At 46.1% G+C, this 21,389-nt stretch overlaps 1 protein-coding gene across 1 annotated transcript in view; it reads right to left on the reverse strand.

Annotated features, from left to right (window-relative positions):
* Positions 1-2,246: 2,246 nt before the first annotated feature.
* The window catches only part of ATPSCKMT (ATP synthase c subunit lysine N-methyltransferase), a 242,261-nt gene continuing 223,118 nt past the window's right edge, over positions 2,247-21,389 (reverse strand). Inside the window, exons 7-8 of the transcript XR_015240458.1 lie at positions 9,906-10,016; positions 2,247-4,518 (exon numbers count right to left, since the gene is read on the reverse strand). The gene's annotated coding sequence lies outside the window, so the exon portion shown is untranslated. The remainder of the gene's footprint in view (positions 4,519-9,905; positions 10,017-21,389) is intronic.

A 21,389-nucleotide genomic window follows, 5' to 3' on the forward strand; every position in this document is an offset into this window, starting at 1 on the left:
CGGCAACACACGCCGGGGTGCAAAGTGCCCGGGTGAACCGAAATTAAATGCCCATGAAAAAGGGCTCCCTGCACATCAGCGTCCATCTGATCTGGCCTCCTTTGCCTCCGCCATCTCTCTTGATTTTCATTTAGAGCCACGCCTTTCGCTCCGGGTACACTCCCTCACAGTCGTGGGTGGGTGTATGTGTCCTTGTCACCCACGGAGCGACACGGGGGAAAGAAATTACTTACTGATTTTCCTTTCTGTGGAATGGTGTCTTTGGAATGGCTTCTTGAACCAGGCCAGCAACGTGTGCGGCTCCAGCGGTGGTACCTGAGACAGGATGCCGTGCTGGGACCATCCTGCTCAGCCCTCAGCCCTTCTCCGCAACTGTTCCTCCTGAGACCGCCAGCTCCCAGCCTCGTTGAGAAGACAAAGTGTGCCCTTAAACGTCGTAAGGATGAACAAAAAAGGGCGTCTTCCCATCTGAGCAGCTGAAACAGCACGACGAGAGCTTTGTTCTACTTCTCTATTCTGATGGAGGTTTGGGATGACTCGTCCGGAAAGGGGGCTGCCGCTTGGACATGCAGGGAGGGCAGAGACGGACAAAGGGGTACGGAAGGATCTGGAGCAGGAGCACGGAGAGGGCGGGACCTGCGTGCCACAGCGGGATACAGAACCGGGTAGGCGGTGGAACCAACACACGAAGAGTCCTTCACAGCAGGGACCATGTGACCCAGGCAGGGGCCCAGGTAAACATGACCACCTGCTGTTGTAAACAAGCTCTTATCGGATTGCAGGATCTCACCTGAGACCAACGTGACCCAGGCAGGGGCCCAGGTAAACGTGTGTCTGTAGGGGAAACTGAGCCACACGGCAGCTCATACCCAACCGGCCCCACGGGCGCCCTCTGTCTTTGCTGCCCTTGGCCCAAGTGATCCCACTGGCGCTGGCAACCCAGCCTCAACCTTCTCATTGTTCTGACAAACCCTCTTCTCGCTGCCAAGACTCTCCTTGAACCCCAGCTTCCTGCCATCAGCTCAAAACACACTGGGGGTTCAGGAGAGTCAGTTGGTGATAGTGACTCTTTGAAAGGACTGTAGTAAAATCCAGTTTTAACCTCTTTCTCAAGACTTTAATTTTGTTGAAATGGTCTGCACTACCTAAGAGATCTAGTAATCTCTGAACAAAACGGTTATTTTTTAAATTTATTTTTTAAAATATGAAATTTATTATCGAGTTGGTTTCCATACAACACCCAGTGTTCATCCCAACAGGTGCCCTCCTCCATGCCCATCGCCCACTTTCCCCTCCCTCCCACCCCCCATCAACCCTCAGTTTGTTCTCAGTTTTTAAGAGTCTCTTATGGTTTGCCTCCCTCCCTAACTTTTTTTTCCCCTTCCCCTCCCCCATGGTCTTCTGTTAAGTTTCTCAGGTAGCACCACTAGGAATTTACCCAAGGGATAAAGGAGTGCTGAAGCATAGGGGCATTTGTACCCCAATGTTTATAGCAGCACTTTCAACACTAGCCAAATTATGGAAAGAGCCGAAATGTCCATCAACTGATGAATGGGAAAGAAATTGTGGTTGATATACACAATGGAATACTACTTGGCAATGAGAAAGAATGAAATCTGGCCTTTTGTGGCAACGTGGATGGAACTGGAGAGGGTTATGCTAAGTGAACTATGTCATCCAGAGAAGGACAGATACCATATGTTTTCACTCTTATGTGGATCCTGAGAAACTTAACAAAACAGTTTTTAAAAGTAATCTGACTATCCTATGTTTCTATATTAAGCTCTTGCTGCAACTTATTGGAAAAGTAAACGAGCATCAATGCAGATCAGGTTATGCTCGGGTGTAGTTAAAGAAGAGAAATAACCAAGGGGATACCAGAAGGTGAAAATGAGCCATGAGCTGTTGTAAAAACGTAACAAAATAAACAGGTAAATTCAGAAAACTTGTAATTGGGAAATTTCTAAGGACTTCACATTTGTCAGGAAAGGTGTACTACAGATTTATTTTTCCTTCTGGGTTTTGCTACTTGAAAAACCCAAACTTGATGCAGATAAGCAGATGTGTCCCAAGCATCCACGTCAACACCGGCCTTGGCCAGCCTGAGGCCACCGGCAATTTGAAATGCAGGTCTGCTATGAGCGCTCGTTGGGCTTTTACTGTGCAATATTCATGGTGAATTACAAAAGGCATTTTAATCACAATCTCTATAAAGCACATGGATAATAAGAAAAATAGCCACCAAATTGCAGCTTAGACTTCTATTTATTTTACAAAGACACTCTAGAGTAATTACACATTTGGCAGGTTAATGCTAAATTCAAATTTAAAAAGTAAGATTAGCTTTTATAATATAATGAACGGCCAATTTCTTATATCCTGCCCTTGGTTGCATCCCAATACTGCCTCCTGGTGGTACTGCAGCTTAATTGCAGGAACAGGTTTTTGAAAAACAGTTGTTTGAAAGATGAAACCTCAGGTGATTACAAACACCATGACATTAAGCAATGTAGCCCTGAGGTCTGTGGTGGGAGAGCTGTGACCAAACATCCATCTCTATCCTTTGAGAGAGACTACTGTGACCTCTGTTGTTCTAAAAAATAAACTAAGAAATGAACTAAGAAATAAAATCACCACCTAGAAAATTTGGCTTTATTTTTTTTAATGTTTATTTATTTTGAGAGACAGAGACAGTGTGAGAGGGCTAGGGACAGAGCGGGGAACAGAGGATCCGAGGAGGGCTCTGGGATGACAGCTGAGAACCCGATGCAGGGCTCGACCTCATAAACCATGAGAGCACGACGTGAGCTGAAGTTGGACGCTTAACTGACTGAACCATTCAGGCGCCCTGAAAATTTGGCTTTATTAATATCCAAATTCAGAGCAGTCAAACCAAGTTATTAAGTGGCATTGGAAAAAGAAAGACATGGTACACTCAGGTTCTGTTACTTCAACCTGCACATCTCAGACGGCTTGGCGTTCGGTGTGAACTGGAGACAACACCCACCTGAGTCCTCCAAACTTGGTTTAAGAAACTGATTGGCCCATTTCCCTCCAGTGGCTCCTGGGTTGTGACAATCTGGGTCATGCAAAACCTCCATAACGCTTCATTCCAAACGTCCGACCCAAATCCTTCTTGTGTACTTCAAGATCCGGTGCAAACCCCGCCTTCATAGTATCCTCCTTTCTGCCTCAAGACTGAAGTGAATTCTCCTTCTATCTTTTAGATAACCCTGTCTACAGCAGTCCCCTCTACCGCTCTATGCTTATATAATGTTACACCATTTACTTCCTTCACTCACCTATCACGTGCTGTGGTCACCTTACCAGGCTATGTTTTTGTTTGTTTCCTGTGGGTCTCTCCCCATAGAATGGATGCCTCCTGAGGGCAGGGACCTAGCCTGTTCTGCTCACTACTGCATACCTCGCTCCTTGCACAGTGTTTAGCACATGGTAGATGCTGAATACGTATTTGCCGAAAGAATACACATTTAGTGTTGCTGAAGGTGTTACAGTCAGTCCTATGCTTGTTGCCGAGATAGTACAAATTATTTAGCGGACAATTTAGCGATACGAATCAAACTTTGTTACGCGAATATAGTAGTGAAGTGTAAAAAATAACCCAAGCGTTTGTCAAGAAAATGGACATAAGTGATGTGCGTCAAATAGTAATATGCTATGCAGCCATCAGAGATGATCAGGGGCACTCGCACAAGGGCCATCCTTAGGGGCACCTGGGTGGCTCGGTCAGTTAAGCATCCGATTTTGGCTCAGGTCATGATCTCACAGTTCATCAGTTCAGGCCCCATGTCAGGCTCTGCACTGACAGTGCAGAGCCTGCTTGAGATTCTCTCTCTCTCTCTCTCTCTCTCTCTCTGCCCCTCCCCCACTTGTTCTCTCTCTCTCTCTCTCTCTCCCTCTCTCAAAAATAAGTAAACTTAAAAAAAAGGATGATCATCATCTCTATTTACTGACATGAAAAAATGTCCATGACATATATTTAAACTCAAACAGAGACAAAAACAAAAACATGCGTAATGGTTAATTTTACGTGTCAACTTAAGTGGGCCATGGAGTGCCCAAATATTTGGTCAAACCTTATTTTGCATGTTTCTGAGTCTGTGAAAGTGGGTTTTGTTTTGTGTTATTTCAGATGAGAAAAACATTTAAATCAAGAGATCCAGTAAAGCTGATTGCCATCCTTAATGTGGGTGGGCCCTATTTAATCAGTTGAAGACCTAAATAGCACAAAAAGGCTGAACGTCCTCTGGTAAGAGGAAATTCTTCCCACCCGCCTGCCTTCAGACTGAGACGCTGATGTTTTTCTTGCCTTCAGACTCAAACTGAAACATGAGCTCTCCCTGCTTTTTAGCCTGCCAGCCTTCAGCCTGGAGCTATATCAGCGGCCGTGGTGATTCTCAGGTCTTCGGACTCACTCCGGAACTAAACCGTCAGCTCTCCGGGGTCTCCAGCTTGCCGACTCATCCTGCAGGTCTCGAGACTTGCCAAACTCCATAGCTGCATGAGCCAATTCCTTATAATAGATCTGTATCTGTGTATCTATCCATATTGATGTATCTGTAGCTATCTCTCCATACGTAGACAGAAATATAGATACAGCCTATTGGTTAGAGAACCCTGACCAACACAGCACGTATAACAGAATCTCATTTTGTTAAAATATCACGACAAGGTAGGTTTAGTTGTGGTGGCTTGATCGCAGTATGTCCGATCCGCTCAGGCCTCCCTGAGTCCGTTGCTCCTCCACGGTCCCTTTCACAGTGACACTAGGTACCCATTTAACTTGGTTTTGACCAGTGCGACAGCAGTAAATGCGACGTAAGCAAGGGCCTGGAAAGTGTTCGCAGGCAGTTTGCCTTTCCGCAGCTCTTGAAACCTGAGGATGCCGTGTGAGCCAGCCCAGGCGAGGCTGCCGGAGTAAGAAGTCACTGCAAAAAGGCCCCAGATGTCCTCCCTGTGCTGGTCAAGGCCAGTCCATCAGTTGACTGTGAGGTCACATGAGACCTGAATGCCAGAATGCCCAGCTGAACTCAGTACAAATTGCCGACCTGAAGAATCCTGAGCTAAAGAAATGGTTGGTATTTCAAGCTACTAAGTTTGGGGATGGTTTCTTATAAAGCAAACAATAACTAATGAACTATAATAGAAGAAAAAACCCAGAGGTCTGTATTCTAAATTGTCAGCAGCTGTAATTTCTGTGTATATCTTTCCATTCTGTTTATGAGAATATATTATGTCTGTGAGCATTAAAAAAAACCCACATTTTCATTTTGAAAAATTATTTTTTAAAAAATTGTTTTAATGTTTTATTTTTACTTTTGAGAGACAGAAAGAGAGACAGAGTGTGAGTGGGGGAGGGGCAGAGAGCAGGGGAGACACAGAATCCGAAGCAGGCTCCAGGCTCTGAGCTGTCAGCACAGAGCCGGATGCAGGGCTTGAACTCATGAACCGTGAGATCATGACCTGAGATGAAGTCAGACTGACTGAGCCACCCAGGCTCCCCCCAAAATTAATTCTTTAAAAGTGACCTCAGGGCGCCTGGGTGGCTCAGTCAGCTGAGCGTCCAACTTCGGCTCAGGTCATGATCTCACAGTTTGTGGGTTCAAGTCCCACATCAGGCTCTGTGCTGACAGCTCGGAGCCTGGAGCTACTTCGGATTCTGTGTCTCCCTCTCTCTCTGCCCCTCCCCTGTTCATGCTCTGTGTCTATCTCAAAAATAAATAAACGTTAAAAAAAATTAAGAAAGAAAGAAAGAAATATAGAAGGCAGGCATCATTCCACTTTCTTTGATTTTCCAAAAAGACTCCATGCATGCTTTTAAGAGGAAGGTGATACAGAAAACAAACAAACAAACAAACAAAAAAACCAGTATGTTAAAAACAAGGCAAGTGGTAGATTAGACACTGAAGCAAGATGGCCGCCGCCTTCAGCTGTCAGAGGGTCACCAGCCTACCTTGAGGAGTGCCATTACTCACCATAAAGCTAAGTGGCTCTGACGAGGACACCGGGGCTCTAAAATCTGCTGGCAGCACTAAAATGGGAGTTGGGAAGAATGAGGAGCTGTGTGACCAGGTTTCAAAGAATTTGAATCATTTAGGTAATTGGGCCAGCAGATGGCTAATGCGGTTCATTTTGCGAGACTGAAATGATTAGTCTGGGAGAGAGAAGCTAATCTAGTAATAATGATCTTCCATTTATGTGGTATTATTTTTTACAAAGCACCTTTCACCACGAGGTTCCCACAAGGCCTCTGTGAAGGCTGTGCGCGGTTGGCTAAGACGGTACAGGTGGAGGGAGAAGCATAGAAGGAGAAGTGTAATCCGCACAACGGTGGCCCAGACGGGAGGAGGGGGCCCTCACAAGAGAAGCAGGGGAGCCCCAAGGTGGTTCACCAAATAGAGACATCTTTTGGGCACTCAGCTGGGAGAACTCAACCGGCAGAATATTTGCACGATTCTGAACGGTGACTCATGAGAGATTAGGGCGTTATTTCCTGGGGGTAAGATCTCAATTCTGCATATACCCGATTTCAAGGTTTTTCCCTAAATAAAGGTTTAAAGAGATTAGCTTTATCTTGCTAAAACGATGAAAACATACACACACCAAAAAACCCTCAATTGGTCAAATGAAACTTTTCAGTTTTGCGAAAAATTCCCAAGACTGAACAGGTGATTTCGGTGAGAAGTCGTCCCGGGGGAACAGAGAGAACGTTGTTCTATAAATCCCTCCTTCAGAAGAAAACTTCTCTCCTTGCTTTCCCACCCTCTCATGCGCCAGCCCCCTCCCTTCCTGCTCCCATCCTCCTAGCTCTCAGTCAACAGAGGGTGTTGGATGCAACTGGGGGGCAGCGCGGCTGGACTTTCGTGCATTCAGAGCGAGTTCTCCAGCCCTGCTCATCGCCCCTTCACCAGCCACCTCGAATAAGCAAACAGGAGCCTCTGGGACATTTTGAGAGCCTGGATTTTCTATCCGCCTAAAACACATCGATATCACCTACTACAGATCAAGTATGGCTTAGGGTGAGTCGGGAGCAATCAGTCAGCTTACATGGGATGTCAAGCAATCAGAAGCCCAGAGAACAGGGACAATGGAACTTGCCTTGTGTGGCTTCAGAGGCACCTGAGTTCCCAATTCCAAAAGCTCAGCGGTTAAAAACGCAGCGTCTCTTGTTTACATAACCAGGGCAAGTATTTACACGAATTGTCTCTCCCGGGGGTAGATGGGAGAGCATCCAACTGCGTCTCAGACTGCTGTTAGAAGGCGGGATTCTGCAGATCTCCAGGAGCACAGGGCAGGGAGGGATGAGTCCCGGGCCTGGAGGGCTGTGATTCTTGCTCCCATCCACCTGGGCGCCGTCCTATTGCTAGAGGGTCAGCTCCGAGTCAGACCTCAGCCCACCTCACAGGGAAGTCACCCTGAAAAGACTGCGAACTGTTAGCATTAGGCTACGAGCAATCTCGGACCGTGTCATGCAGATTCCAGGCCCTCATACTCTACTTCTGCGCCCTTTCTAAACCATGGTCAGGCATTATTACATGCAATTGCAGACAGCGTTTTTTTTCTTTTTTTTCTTTTTTAACATTTATTTATTTTTGAGAGACAGAGAGAGAGGCAGAGCGTGAGCAGGGGAGGGGCAGAGAGAGAGGGAGACACAGAATCCGAAGCAGGCTCCAGGCTCTGAGCGGTCAGCACAGAGCCCGATGCGGGGCTCGAACCCACGGACCACAAGATCACGACCTGAGCCAAAGTCGGACGCTTAACCCCCTGAGCCACCCAGGCGCCCCATAGACAGCATATTTTTAAGGGGGACATTGACAAACGGGGGTTTGATCAATGGGGTGACATGCTTGGTGAGCCCTCTGGAACTAGGTTGCATAAAGAGGAAATTCACAAAATTAGGGATACTTGTTTTTTAAATTGGGGAACTTCCAAATGTCTTAAAGAAAGCATAATCATGTATATGAGAGATTCAACCTAATCTGTTTCTATAACCCGGAGCAGTGCTGTCCAGCAAATTATAATGTAAACACAGGTAAAAATGTTAAGTTTTCTAGTACCCACACGTTTCAATTTTTATTAATGTTTTTATTTACTTTTGAGAGAGAGAGAGAGAGAGAGAGTGATAGAGAGTGAGCAGGAGAGAGACAGAGGGAGAGAGGGAGACACAGAATCCGAAGCAGGCTCTAGGCTCTGAGCTGTCGGCACAGAGCCCAACAGGGGGCTCAGACCCATGAATCTCGAGATCATGACCTGAGCTGAAGTCAGACGCTCAACTGACTGAGCCACCCAGGCGCCCCAACCCCACACATTTTAAAGTGAAAAAAAATGGTGAAATTAATTTTCTTACTGAGAATGTTATGTGAGTTTCAGGTCAACAATATAATGATTTGGTATTCGTATATACTGTGACAGTGATCACCAGTGTAAATGTAGTTAACATCACTCACCATGCAGGGTTACAGCTCTTTTCTTTATGATGAGGGCTCTTAAGATCTACTCTCTTTGCAACTTCCAAACATGCAACACGGTGTCATTAAGTAGTCACCATGCTGCACACTCCATTCCATGATTTACTTCATCTTATAACCAGAAGGTTGTTATTGAAATTAATTTTAATAATTGTATAAAAACTTTATTAACCCAATATATTCAAAATATCATTACAACATGTAATCAATATTTTTCTAAATGTTTATTTAGTTATTTCGAGAGACAGGAGAGAATGTAAGCAGGGGAGGGACAGAGAAAGAGGGAGAGAGAGAATCCCAAGCAGGCTCTGTGCTGTCAGTGCAGAGCCGGATGCGGGGCTCAGACTCATGACCGTGAGATCATGACCTGAGCCAAAATCAAGAGTCGACGCATAACCGACGGAGCCACCCGGGTGCCCCTATAATCAACATTTTTAAGAATTGCTGAGAAGTGTAGTACTTTTTTCTGATTACATCTTTGAAATCCAACGTGTATTTGACACAATTTACACTAGCCACAAGCGGCCAGTGGCTGCCATATTGATCAGAGCAGCTCTAGAGCTTAAATTGGGCCATCGTGTGCTAGAAAAAACATCAGAAGGTCTGTCTTCAAAGTCCCGTGTGACCTGAGGCTCTTCCCTTCTTAAATCATTACGAGTCATAAACGTTTGTGGCTGAGGGTGATTTCTCAACTGGAAAAACATTTTGTCACAGCTCTCGTCTCTTTTCAACTAATGCTAACAAAGAGCCACCTGCTCTCAGAGCCCTCTCTCCCTGCCATAAGCCACACTCTCTCTCCTCCTTGTGGCCAAAGGCCTACATCTCCTCCTCTGCTCCATCTTCCATGTCCCTCTCACATTCTGAATAGGCACACCACCTCCAGGCACATCTCACATCTAGTTCTCACCCCTGAACGCCTGTAAACTGAATTGTGATAGCACATTGCTGCAAACCTCCGGCAGCTTTATAACACCACTCAGTAGCTGCAAGCAAAGCAGTCCAGGCAGGGAAGTCCTCTTAGCCACAGTGCTTCAGTAACACATCCGTGCCCTTTGGCTTTCTCATCTGTCTTGCAGTTTTTGTTGTTGTTGTTGTTTTCACAAACACAGCTACAAAAACTATTGTGAAATGTATACCCTCCTATCCCGCCTATCCTTCTTTAATTACAGGGCCCTAAAAAGCTTTCTGGGCATAACTTTTATTCAAGAAAAACCTCAGAGGATGTTATCCAAGGGATACTCCACCAGAAGAAATCCAAATCTGGCATACATTAGCATCCATGCTGTTCCAGGTTATTTTGGAGTATCTTGGGAATTGCAGACATTTAGCTTAAAGGTCCTTCGTAGGTCCTTTTACAGATGGCAGTTTTATGATGCTTTATGCTATAACAAGAAGCTAATAAATGGGGGTACTTACCCCTTCCCCTCTCATCTGACACCAGAAGAAAGTAGCCACTGGGTCTCTCGGAGCATCCTCACTGTTCTTGGCAAGACACGATGCCAGCAAGTGAAAGTTGCTAAGTGCTGGCTTTTAGAAAGAAAATGAGATGCATGCGTTAGGTCTCAGTGTGACTTAAGGAAAGTGCCAAGTTCAGTATTTTTTAAATATTCTCACCATAGGGACAGGAGGGGTAAAAAAGGTGTCAGAATAATCTATATCCAAAGGCTTTTTAATTGTGACTTGACTGTAGCTTTCATCTGCTGGTTTTATTAAACTCCTGCACACTAGGAAAGAATACACACGTTAGCAGGTATGACCCCTGCTGGCAGTCTCTACGGGCATTGGGATCGAGGACTGCAGAGTGCAGACCTTTTAAGGCATTATTTAAGGTTCTCCTCAACTGTCCACACCGCACATTGATTTTCTGTCACAGCTCTATGTCTGGAGGGCTGGTACTCGCCATTGATCCACAGAGAGCATTTTTAGTGCATCAAAGAGGTACGGAAGGTGAGACTCCAAGGGAAAGACAAGAACCATGCTTTTAGGGAGGGACACGGCTCAGCAGTGTAAAAGTCACATCAAATATTAAGCTGAACTTGAGATTTTTTTTTAATGTTCTGAAATCTGTTGACATATGAGACTCAATGGGACACAAAAAAGGAAGGGATTATTAGCTCTTCTAATGGAAAAACTCCCCCTAACGGAATGGAGCAAGCTGCAGGAACTGATAAATTGAATTCTGCATTTATCTATTTGTGGAGGACTTGAGTGTTGTAAATCACAAGCGTCCAGGCTATGAAGTTCAATCAGTCAAGATGCTATGTTAAGAAGTCAAGGTCAATCCAAGGACAAGCTGGTCAGCTTTGCTCCACTGTCAAGGGTTGTCCCGTGAACTTTAAGATGGATCCGTGCTGTTCTCAGGAACAGGAAGTAGCTGACTTCATGGGATTTATTACAGTAAAGGGCAAAACTTCTCTGGAGAAAAGAGCTGCCCACCTCCCAGGCCGGAACGCCAAAGCCCATGGAAATTCTATGCATCTGAAGGGTTAGATGCAGGCTCGCTATATTAGTCAGATCAGGCCACCATCACACAATGCCACAGACTGGGTGGCTGAACAGCAGAAATCTGTCACCATTTCAGAGGCCACAAGTCCAAGATCAGAGTGCCAGCATGGTAGGGTTTTGGTAAGATATGTATTCCTGGCAAAGAGGTATTTGTTTACCATATGTTCACCTGGACTTTCCTTGGTGGGTGTGTTTGTGGGGAAAGAGATGGCTGATGGCTCTTCCACTTCTTATAAAACCACCAATCCTCTCAGCATAAGACCCCACATTTCAGCTCATTTAATTTTAATTACCTCCTAACTGATGCGTGTGCTATCTCCAAACGCAGTCACATTGGGGGTTGGGGCTTCAGGATATGAATTGGTGGGTGGGGGCAGGGAAACACAATTCAGTCCAGAGATCTTCCCTTTCCTTATACAGCCTTCTCTCACCTCCCTAAACGGACACAGACTTCACTTAAAAAAAAAAAAAAGAAAGAGAAGGAAAGGAAAGGAAAGGAAAGGAAAGGAAAGGAAAGGAAAGGAAAGGAAAGGAAAGGAAAGGAAAGGAAAAAGAAAGAGGATATCTTTTCTTCTTTGAGTGAGATGTTTAGACACCTTTTACCCAAACGTTTTTCTGGATACTAATAGAGTTACATGTGTACGTGACTAATGAAAAGATAATCCACTTATACCTAAGCGGTAACTAACTCAACTCATGAAGGCTGTGAAGACGAAAAGCAAGGCCAAAGGAAGACCATTATGAATGTAAAATGTGAGTTTCCAATATCATGACTTACATAGTTCCTGGTACTAAACAGACCCTCACTGTTGAATGAATGAATGAATATTTTCTAATAACGGAAGGAGACTAATATGAATTGAAATCAAAGCCAGAAATGGCCTCATTCATCAATGCTTATTCAAGACTAAAGTTGACCTAAAATGAGTTTTCTTTTAAAATCGGGATTTCAGAATATAAAACTGTAGCATTTCAAATACGGATAATTACATTTCTTATCAAATGCACTGGTTCTTGTAAAATAATTCAGTTTAATATATATCCAGCTTAATTAAAATTTATAAGTGGTTGTGGACCAAACCAAGTGTATCTTAATTAAATCTGAACATGGCTCACAGATGTTAAGGTTGACCCCAATTTTAATAGAGGAGAAGGAAATACAATCATTAGGGACTTGGCTGAGTAATTTTGGTCAGGTGGAAAGCAAGATGAATGGGAGGCCAAGACTGTCTCTTCTTTTTTTTTTTTTTTTAAGTATATTTATTTATTTGAAAGAGAGAGCACATGAGCAAAAGCAGGGGAGGGGCAGAAAGAGACTGAGAGAGAGAGAGAATCCCAAGCAGGCTCTGCACTGTCAGTGTAGAGCCCAATGCAGGGCTCGAACTCTGAACCGCAAGATCACGACCTGACCTGAAACGAAGAGTCGGACGCTTAACCAACTAAGCCACCCCGGTGCCTCGACAGTCCCTTCTACTTAAGGCTGGAAAGTAAATGACCCACTAGCTAGAACATACAGAAAGATGGCATGACCTGCCCAGCCAGCCACTGAAATGGAAGTAGGCAGCTATAGGGTGAACATTGAAGTCAATCACCAAGTAACCAACCCACATGTGATAAGGGGGGAGGGGGACTTGCTCTGGAAACTCACACATCCTAGAATTTTCCAGTCAGTTCTGCCACTGTTCAAACTAATCAGGAATGGAGACAGAGAAGGAGACAGAGCCAGGCCAACGCTGATGACTGAGGGTCCACACCAATAAGATTACCAGATAAAATAGAGAGTGCCCAGTTTGCTTAGAATTTCAGATGAACAATGAATAATTCTTTGCATACTTATGGTACGTCCCATGCAATAGACATCCTGTATTTTTTTTTTCCGCTGAATTTGGCAACCCTCTCTGCACGAACCATCTCAGAGCTGTAACAAAAAGCTTGTCAAGGACTTTCCTGTAATTCCAATATAAACCACAATATTGGTTGACCAGCCATCTGAAATGGTAACCGCACACCTGAATCACGCTGTTGCCAGCCCTTGGAGGGGGCAGGGAGAGACAGCCTGCGTTTTAACATTCTTGTCTTTCCAATCTGCCTGGTCCTGATCGGGAGTCCTTCTTTTTAATGTATCTCCTTGAGAGCAGACCAGACCCGGAGGAACATGACAGTCAGAGGGAACTACGCTGGTCAGAAAATCAATCTAGAAGCATTTATTTCAGGTCTCTTTTGTAAACAAGGCTATGCTGGTGATCACATCTGAAACAAAAACAGACAGCACTTACCCGCTCCAGGAAAGACCCTGGGCAGGTAGAGAAACTAAGGCCCTACACGGAGAAGGAGGTGGTCTCCCCAAGGTTTAGGTGGCTCTTAACTGGCAAAGCTAAGAGTGTTAAACTACTCAATTATCCTTCCACAAGCTTTTCAGCATGTAATAAAGTTTATAAATGTTACAGCCTCTCTGAAAAAAAATTAATCCTTCCCAATGTGGATGCTCAGGAAAGATTGACACGGGTTAAAACATATTCACTTATTCACTGATTTCATTCACCAATATTTTTTGTTATGAGTTCTGTGCCCAGCACCGTTGTAGATGCTGAGCCCATGGATGCAATGCCTGCCTGTAAACAGACTGACCCGACGCTCCCCGCACTCTTTCCTGTCTCTGCTAGGCACAGCCAGACTACGTTTCCCAGCCTGCCTTGCAGCTCTGCGGCCATGTGACTGAGCAGTAGCCAGTGGAATGGGGGCAGGAAATGACGACGGGTGTTCCCAGCCCAGGTCCATTGAAAATCTTCCGTGTGAAATCCTCCATCTGTCTCCCTCCCCTGTCTGCCAGATGGAGGCAGAGGATCCCACAGTGAGCCCCAGCAGAGGAAGGAGGAGACCCCAAATGGACACCTGGAAGGCTTGTACCCCAAAGAGTCACATGGAACAGACATTTGGAAAAAGTGAATAATCTTCCACTGTGCGAAATCACAGAGGTGTAGAAGTTACTTGTTACAACAGTGAACTACCCTGATGCACTGCCTTGGTAGGATTTACAAGGGAAGTCAGGTAATAGACCAATACACAAATGAAAACAGATATGATTACAAATTAATTACGACCTGTGAGTGTTCTTCAGGAACAACCAGAGTGCAGCAATGAAGCATAACAGATGAGCAAGGAGGCTGCTTTGGACATGGCTAGTAATGAGCCAATTATAATAAGGATGGCAAGAGGAACATTGGGTGCTTATGGAGCATTCCCTCCACGGCAGGCCTTGGGATAAGCACTTTATCCACTTAAACTCATCTGCTCTCATGACAAGCCTACAAGGTGGGGATTATCAGTATCTTCATTTTACAGACAAAAATAAGGATGCTTGGGGCCAGCATATATTCTGATTGGTTGAAGTCTATGCTATAGCAGTTATTAAGTCATTTTAATGCTGGCCCTAGGTCATGGGATGATGGGTGGGTGTAATTTTGGGTAGAGCAGGGGCTGATTTTGCCAACTAAGGGGAGATTTCACCAACTAAGAGACCTTTGACAACGTCTGGAGCCATTTTTAGTTGTCAAACTTGGCATGGGGGGATGCTACTGACATCTACTTGGAAGAAGCCAGGAACACTACTAAACACTCTCTAATACATATGTCAGACGCCCACAACAAAGAATTATGCAGTCCCAAGTGTCAGCAGGGCCAAGGTTGAGAAGTCCTGAGAGACGGAGAAGAGTGTGTGCAATGCTCCTAGGGCAGGAGAGTCCCAGCACAGCCAGTGGTAAGTGTACATGAGACAGAGGAGAACAAGTTAGCAAGCTGGGCAGAGGGGAACAAGAGTACCCTGTAAGTGATGGCGGGAGCTGGGATTTTACCTTATAGAGGATAGAACAGAAAAGGGGTCAGAGTCATAACGCTGCTATGGTGGCCCGGGTGAGATGTCAAGAAAATTGGAATGGGGCGCCTGGGTGGCTCAGTCGGTTGAGTGACCGACTTGGGCTCAGGTCATGATCTCACGGTTTGTGAGTTTGAGCCTGGCGTCGGGCTCTGTGCTGACAGCTCAGAGCCTGGAGCCTGCTTCGGATTCTGTGTCTCTCTCTCTCTCTCTGCCCCTCCCCAACTCATTCTCATTCATATTCTCTCTCTCTCTCTCAAAAATAAATAAACATTAAAAAAAAAAAAAGAAGAAGTTTGGAACAAAGAGAAGTGGAGAGGTGGAGAAGAGCAAATGCACCCTGGTGGGGGATATGGGATACGGCAGGATATATGGATGGTTTGCACAGGGAGGGGGATGGGGAAGCAGCCTCGGTGGGCAGCTGGCTGGTGGGGGTGTCATTTACTGACTATGGAAAGGAAGGACGACATGACAACTCTGAGACCAGACTGTGAGCCAACAGACCAGATGTATCAGATGCAGGGCTCTCAGGTTCACATCACACGTTTGGGCTAGAGATTGATGTGTGGAGGTCAGCAGAACAAATCTGACCTCTCAAGGGCAGAGAGAGTAGGGAGATGAAAAGTGAGCCGTAGGACCCTCGAACAGTTGCAGTTGGGGAGAATCAGAGGAACAAGAGATGGGAAAAAGAAAGATGCCAGATCAGAAGAAATCCTGAAGTGTGAGAGAGGGTCTTCCAGAAAAAGAGTCATCCTCTGTTCCAATTCGAGTGAGAAACAGAATGAAACGGAATGTGGAGACCACTGGTGAACTTGAAGAGAGCCAGTCAAAACAGAAGTGGGTGAAAACCAGATGAGAAGGTTCTGCCATCGTGAACAAACGGAGACAGCGTGTGTATACAATTCTTACGAGATTGCGGACGTCTGCTGTGAACCGGGGCAGAATGATGGGGCGCTAACTGAAGCAGGAGAGGGTCAAAGAAGACTTAAGTGGGTCAGAAAAAACCACAGCCTGTTTGTGTGCTGTGAAAAATATGCTGGCGAAGAGAAACTGAAGTCGCAGGAAGGAAGGAAAGGAACACGAAGTGAGTTAAATCCTTGAGAAAACAGCAGGAATGGTGGCCTAGGGACGGAGAAAGGACAAGGACTCCCAGGGCTGGTAGGCCTCTAGATTTGATGGTGCTAAATTAAGATGCTTCCACCTAGGGGCGTCTGGGTGGCTCAGTCGGTTAAGCGTCCGACTTCAGTTCAGGTCATGATCTCGCGGTCCGTGAGTTCGAGCCCCGCGTCAGGCTATGTGCTGACAGCTCAGAGCCTGTAGCCTGCTTCGGATTCTGTGTCTCCCTCTCTCTCTGCCCCTCCCCTGCTCATGCTCTGTCTCTCTCTGTCTCAAAAATAAATAGAAACATTACAAAATAAAATAAAATTAAATTAAATTAAAAAAAGATGCTTCCATCGAATTCCTTCTATTTCCATCTAGTTAGCTGATGACCTGGCTGTGGAAGGGATGGGAAGGAAGAGAGGCTTGGAGATTTAAGGAGAAAAATTGAGGCATGAAACAGTTATCCCAGAGAATGGAGAGCAGATATTCCATGGCGGGAAAAAAAAAAGAGAAAGATTTGGTGCGCAGTCTTGGGAAGTTACTGGAAGTTTGAAACCATGATTGTGAAGTGAATTGCATCAGCTGAGTTGTCCAAAATTCCACAGCATCACCTGACAGGTCAGATGCAGACGTAGCCAGAGAAAACGCTGTGTGTTTCCAAGATTGGAGCGTGATCAATATGTGGACTCCCCAGTGCACCCCCAAGCCTTTGGACCCAGTCCCTTGCTATCTGGACCACAGACCTTGCTTTCTGCTCCCATCCTCTCCAGTCCCCCCGGTCGCAACTGCACCAAGCACTGAATCTTTATCCAGCAGGGTGACAGCATAGTCTGGCTCTTTCTCCATTTCCCCCAGCTCCATATTTTTTTTTTTTTTTTTTTGGTATAAACTTTATAAATCTATACACGGGGACTCACTTAGCTTTTGATAGGCAAAGACAAGTCATTGACTTTCAAACACCTTTTTCTCTTTCAAAAGGCCCAATTCTTGCAAATCAATAGCCTTAAATCACAAGACTATTGTCTCTTCATAAATTCTAAAAGCCGTCTAAGACACTCAAGCAGTAAGACAGGCGCAGTGTTCACTGCCCTTGGCTTCCATGACAAAAGAATGAGGAAGTCCCCACCCCGTGGAAACCTGAGAGCAAGGAGAAGTAGGTGTGAAAAGCACCAAAACGTGTGTGTCTGGAGGTATACTACACTGGTGAATAAATCAAAACTGCTATGTTTCATAACAGTAGTTGAACGGTTTGTGCACAAATATGTTTATTATATGCTGGGGTGCCTGCAGGGCTCAGCTGGTTAAGTGTCCGACTTCGGCTCAAGTCATGGTCTCACGGTTCATGGGTTTGAGCCCCACATTGGGCTCTGTGCTGAAGCCTGCTTCAGGAGGGACGATCCTGGGTTATCCAGGTGGGCCCAGGCTTGTAAACAGATCGGATGTAGCCAAGGAACGAATGGCCTTAGAAGCTGGAAGCACCAAGGACAGGTTATCCCCTGGAGTCTCGAGCAGGAACCAGCCCTGTCGACATCTTGATTTTAGCCAGCTGAGACGCCTTTCAGATTTCTGTAATCCCTGGAACTGTAACAGGATAAATATGTGCTGTTTTGAACCACTAAGTTTGTGGCAATTTGCTTTAGCAGCCAAAGGGGGGGAAAAGACACCTGACACAAAGCCAGAGAGAGGCCCCACCCCTCCATGCCCCCTGTCCCGATGGGATAATGGCTAGAGTCTTCAGCAAGCTCTTGCCTGTTACGGCGCTGCAGGGCTGCTCGGGGTTCATGGCCATTCACACATGTGCCTGCAGGGTCTGGATCAACAGAGGGCACTGAGCAAGGAGTACAGACCCTGTCTTCCTTTTGATTGTACTCGCTTCTGGAGCAGGAAGTGCTGAAAGCCTATCCTCGTTATCAAGAGGTCAAGCCTAAGTTCTGTTGGTGACAAGAATTGGCAATTTGTGGCTACTATCTTCTCAATCAGGGGGCAGCCACTGAAATTCAAAAGGCAGTTGCACAAAAGGCATCACGGGAGCCCGGTCACTCCGGGCTTGGGTCTTACAGGCTGCCGTCCCACCCTGGCCTCCTTCCTAATGACCCATCCGGTGTCGTGTAGGGCATCCTTTAAATAGCTTGCATTTCCAGCTTTTCATCTGTAAGATCAGGATTAATTATGCCTTCTCTCCAGGGATGCTATAAAACCTTAAATAAAGTCTGTGCTAATTTTCACACCATGATCAGCCAATGATGGGAGCACAACCTGACCGATGAGGGCTCCCAACACCTCTGAATCAGGTGAGAGAGTGGTACATTGTCACCTAATTCCTGACACCTCGCCAGGGGTGGAGCAGAGGATGGGAAAGCTGGACTGTTCTGGGCAACAGAGAACCTACAGTCGCTGGCTGGCTGGCTCCCCTCCCCACCATACTCAGCTGCGATGTCTTCTCGTTTAGCTAAAAGAATATTTCTTAAAGTGAAATGCAGGTAGAAGCCGAACACCCAACAAGTAAAAGCCATGAATGTGGGGTTATTTGGGTTGGCGTGAGACACAGATCTCAGCGCCTGGCTGGTCCCCTCTGGCTGCCCCAGACTCTCAGAAAAACCTTCATAAGGCTCAGGGGAGCTGATCGACAAAAGCCCTGTCCCCGTCTGTTCACAGGGAGGTGAGAGCCAGGGGTCCCACCGGCTCCAGAATGTTTTTAATGACAACAGAGACCTTTCATGTGAAAAAACAGAGCCTTAGAATTATTGTCTCGTTGGGCAAATGTCAGACTAGTACCGGAGCGTGAATTATGGAGCAAAGGGAGCCACAAGCATCCGATAAATTGACGCCTTGTTTCACGTCACCCCCGTCACCTGACTTGCAGCCCTGCGCTCTCTATGTTAAACCACATGGCCCCTCACGCCTTCTCACACTCAGCATGTCTTCTCCTCTCTGCATCCCTGATTTGCCACTTCTAGAGCTTAACCCCTCTGGCTTTCCTTCCACTCTTCTCACACCCAGCTTTCGTGCAGTCCTGTGCGCCTTAAAGACCCGTCTTTCTCCTGTGTGCCTTCCAGTCGGCTTCCCCATAAATACAGGGTAGTAGGAAATAAATGATGGTATAGCCCAAGCACAGCGCCATGTGTTAACTACGGAAAGGTCAGAGGAAAAGAAATCTGAAAAATAACACGACTTATAAAACGCATGGGTTGCATACACAAGTAGCTTTTAACAAGCGCAGATCTTGGGGCGCCTGGGTGGCGCAGTCGGTTAAGCGTCCGACTTCAGCCAGGTCACGATCTCGCGGTCCGTGAGTTCGAGCCCCGCGTCGGGCTCTGGGCTGATGGCTCAGAGCCTGGAGCCTGTTTCCGATTCTGTGTCTCCCTCTCTCTCTGACTCTCCCCCGTTCATGCTCTGTCTCTCTCTGTCCCAAAAATAAATAAACGTTGAAAAAAAAAAAATTTAAAAAACAAGCGCAGATCTTGAGTGGGGTCCTGAATGGTTTCTGGGGGTGCGTCCTGGCACCTTGTCATAGCTCTTATTGTTCTCTTTCTGCTCCCGGGTGGTGCCGCTACCACTCGGCCCTTGGCTCACTGCACCTCCCCCTTGGGTCCTCCACCGCCACCCTGTTCTACCAGCACGACATGGCTCTTTCCCAGCGGCAGGTAGACATTAAGGTGCGGAAGGAGACGTCAAAGGCAGAACGACACCCAGCGGAGAACGTCTGCCTGGTACGGTCAGAAGAATAGCAAACGCATGTGGAAATAGATGAAAACCAGTCAAATGGGAAAAGCGAAGTCTGTTTATCCTGAACTTGCTAGAGCAAGGGAGTCGGCCGCCGTCACTCGAGCTTCGGCAGAGACACAAAAGTTAGGGAAGGTGCCAGTAATTAATCAAGTCCTGGCCATTTGGGGCTGACTATGATGGGATTATTGCTTGGCTTCCTGGATTACTACTAGAGATAGTGGTCTGACTTACAGCAGGCTGGCTTCCTGGGCTGGTATGGGGATACTGGGTTGGTTTCCTGGGCAGGTTGCTACAGGTTGTGGGTCAGAGTTCTATTTACATATATATATACGGTCTGGCCAGCGTCCACTGTGTATTCAGTCCCCCAGGCAAGCAAAACAAGCAGCCATATATACGCTGTCCACATCCGCCTCCAGGGGACAGGAGAGTGCGACGGGTTGACTGATGGCCCCTCCAGAAGTATGTCCGTATTCTAATCCCCAGTATCCATTTGGGAAAGAAGATCTTTACAGGTGTGATTAAGTTAAGGGTCTGGAGAGGAGATCATCCTAGATTACCCAGGTGGGCTCTTCATTCAACGACAGTGTCCGTAAAGGAGACAGATGAGAAGGAGACCAAGAGAGGAGGAAGAGACCATGTGAAGACGGAGGCAGGGACTGGAGGGACACAGCCACAAGCCAAGGAACTTCTGGAGCCACCAAAACCTGGAAGAGGTGAGGAGAGATCCTTTCCTAAAGCTATCAGGGGGCGTGGCCCTACTGACACATTGATTTTGTACTTTTGGCCTCCAGCACTGGGAGAGAATAAATTTATGCTGTTTTCAGGGACAGAATTCATGGTGGGTTATTACAGCAGAGGGGTTCCAGGACGCACGGGCATCATAACCCCCTTCCTCCAGGTCTGCTTCACCTAAGGAGGAGACACAAGAAAAACGGATGTTCCCCGTATCAAATACCCAAAATATGCAAAAGAAAACTGAAACATTCAAAATTTGGGTATTCCAAAATAACTTTACATTTCACACAAAGATAAATATCCAGATTTTTATTTCTTTGGCTTTTTATAAATATAGGCTCTCTTTGCTATGTGGCCAACAGTCCCTCGAGGGTGTATCTGTGGCTATTTACTTAAAAATGCACAGCAGCTAATACCGTTTATACGTAGGTGATTAATAATAAACTTCCTGAAAGAGCTTATTCACAACACCAGGGTAATATGCATGACAGGGACATTCATAACAGGGCATAACGGGCCAGAACATGTTACCTGAGAAACTAACTCATATTAGCATATTTAAGACTGGGCAAATTACCATCTTCGTACGTTCTCCCACCCCCTGGAATTTCTCTCTCCCCTCTTCCTCGTCCTGCATCCTGGTCACTTCTGAGTTAGCCTTAGTATTTTAGAAGCAAAAAAACGTGTCTATGTTGCATTTATTTCCAACTTAAAACCCCCAAGTCTTCAAATTCTGGATTGATCGCCACTTTTCCCAATGCAACACCCTTGTCGTATTAATCCTTTGTCCCTGATTAACTCTAGTAGCGTCTTTATTTTCAAGCAATAGTGTCTAGAGATGTGATTAGCATGTATAACAAATGCTCTTGGGAATTCACAGCAAGCCCCTTTCCACTCAGCATTCAGTTGCCATCACCTTGTGCCCACGGAGGATTGTACACTGTCCCTGAACATAGCCCCAG

This window comes from Puma concolor, chromosome A1 (genome assembly GCF_028749965.1).
Source record: "Puma concolor isolate L17-30 chromosome A1, mPumCon1.1.hap2, whole genome shotgun sequence".
Taxonomy (NCBI): Eukaryota; Metazoa; Chordata; class Mammalia; order Carnivora; family Felidae; genus Puma; species Puma concolor.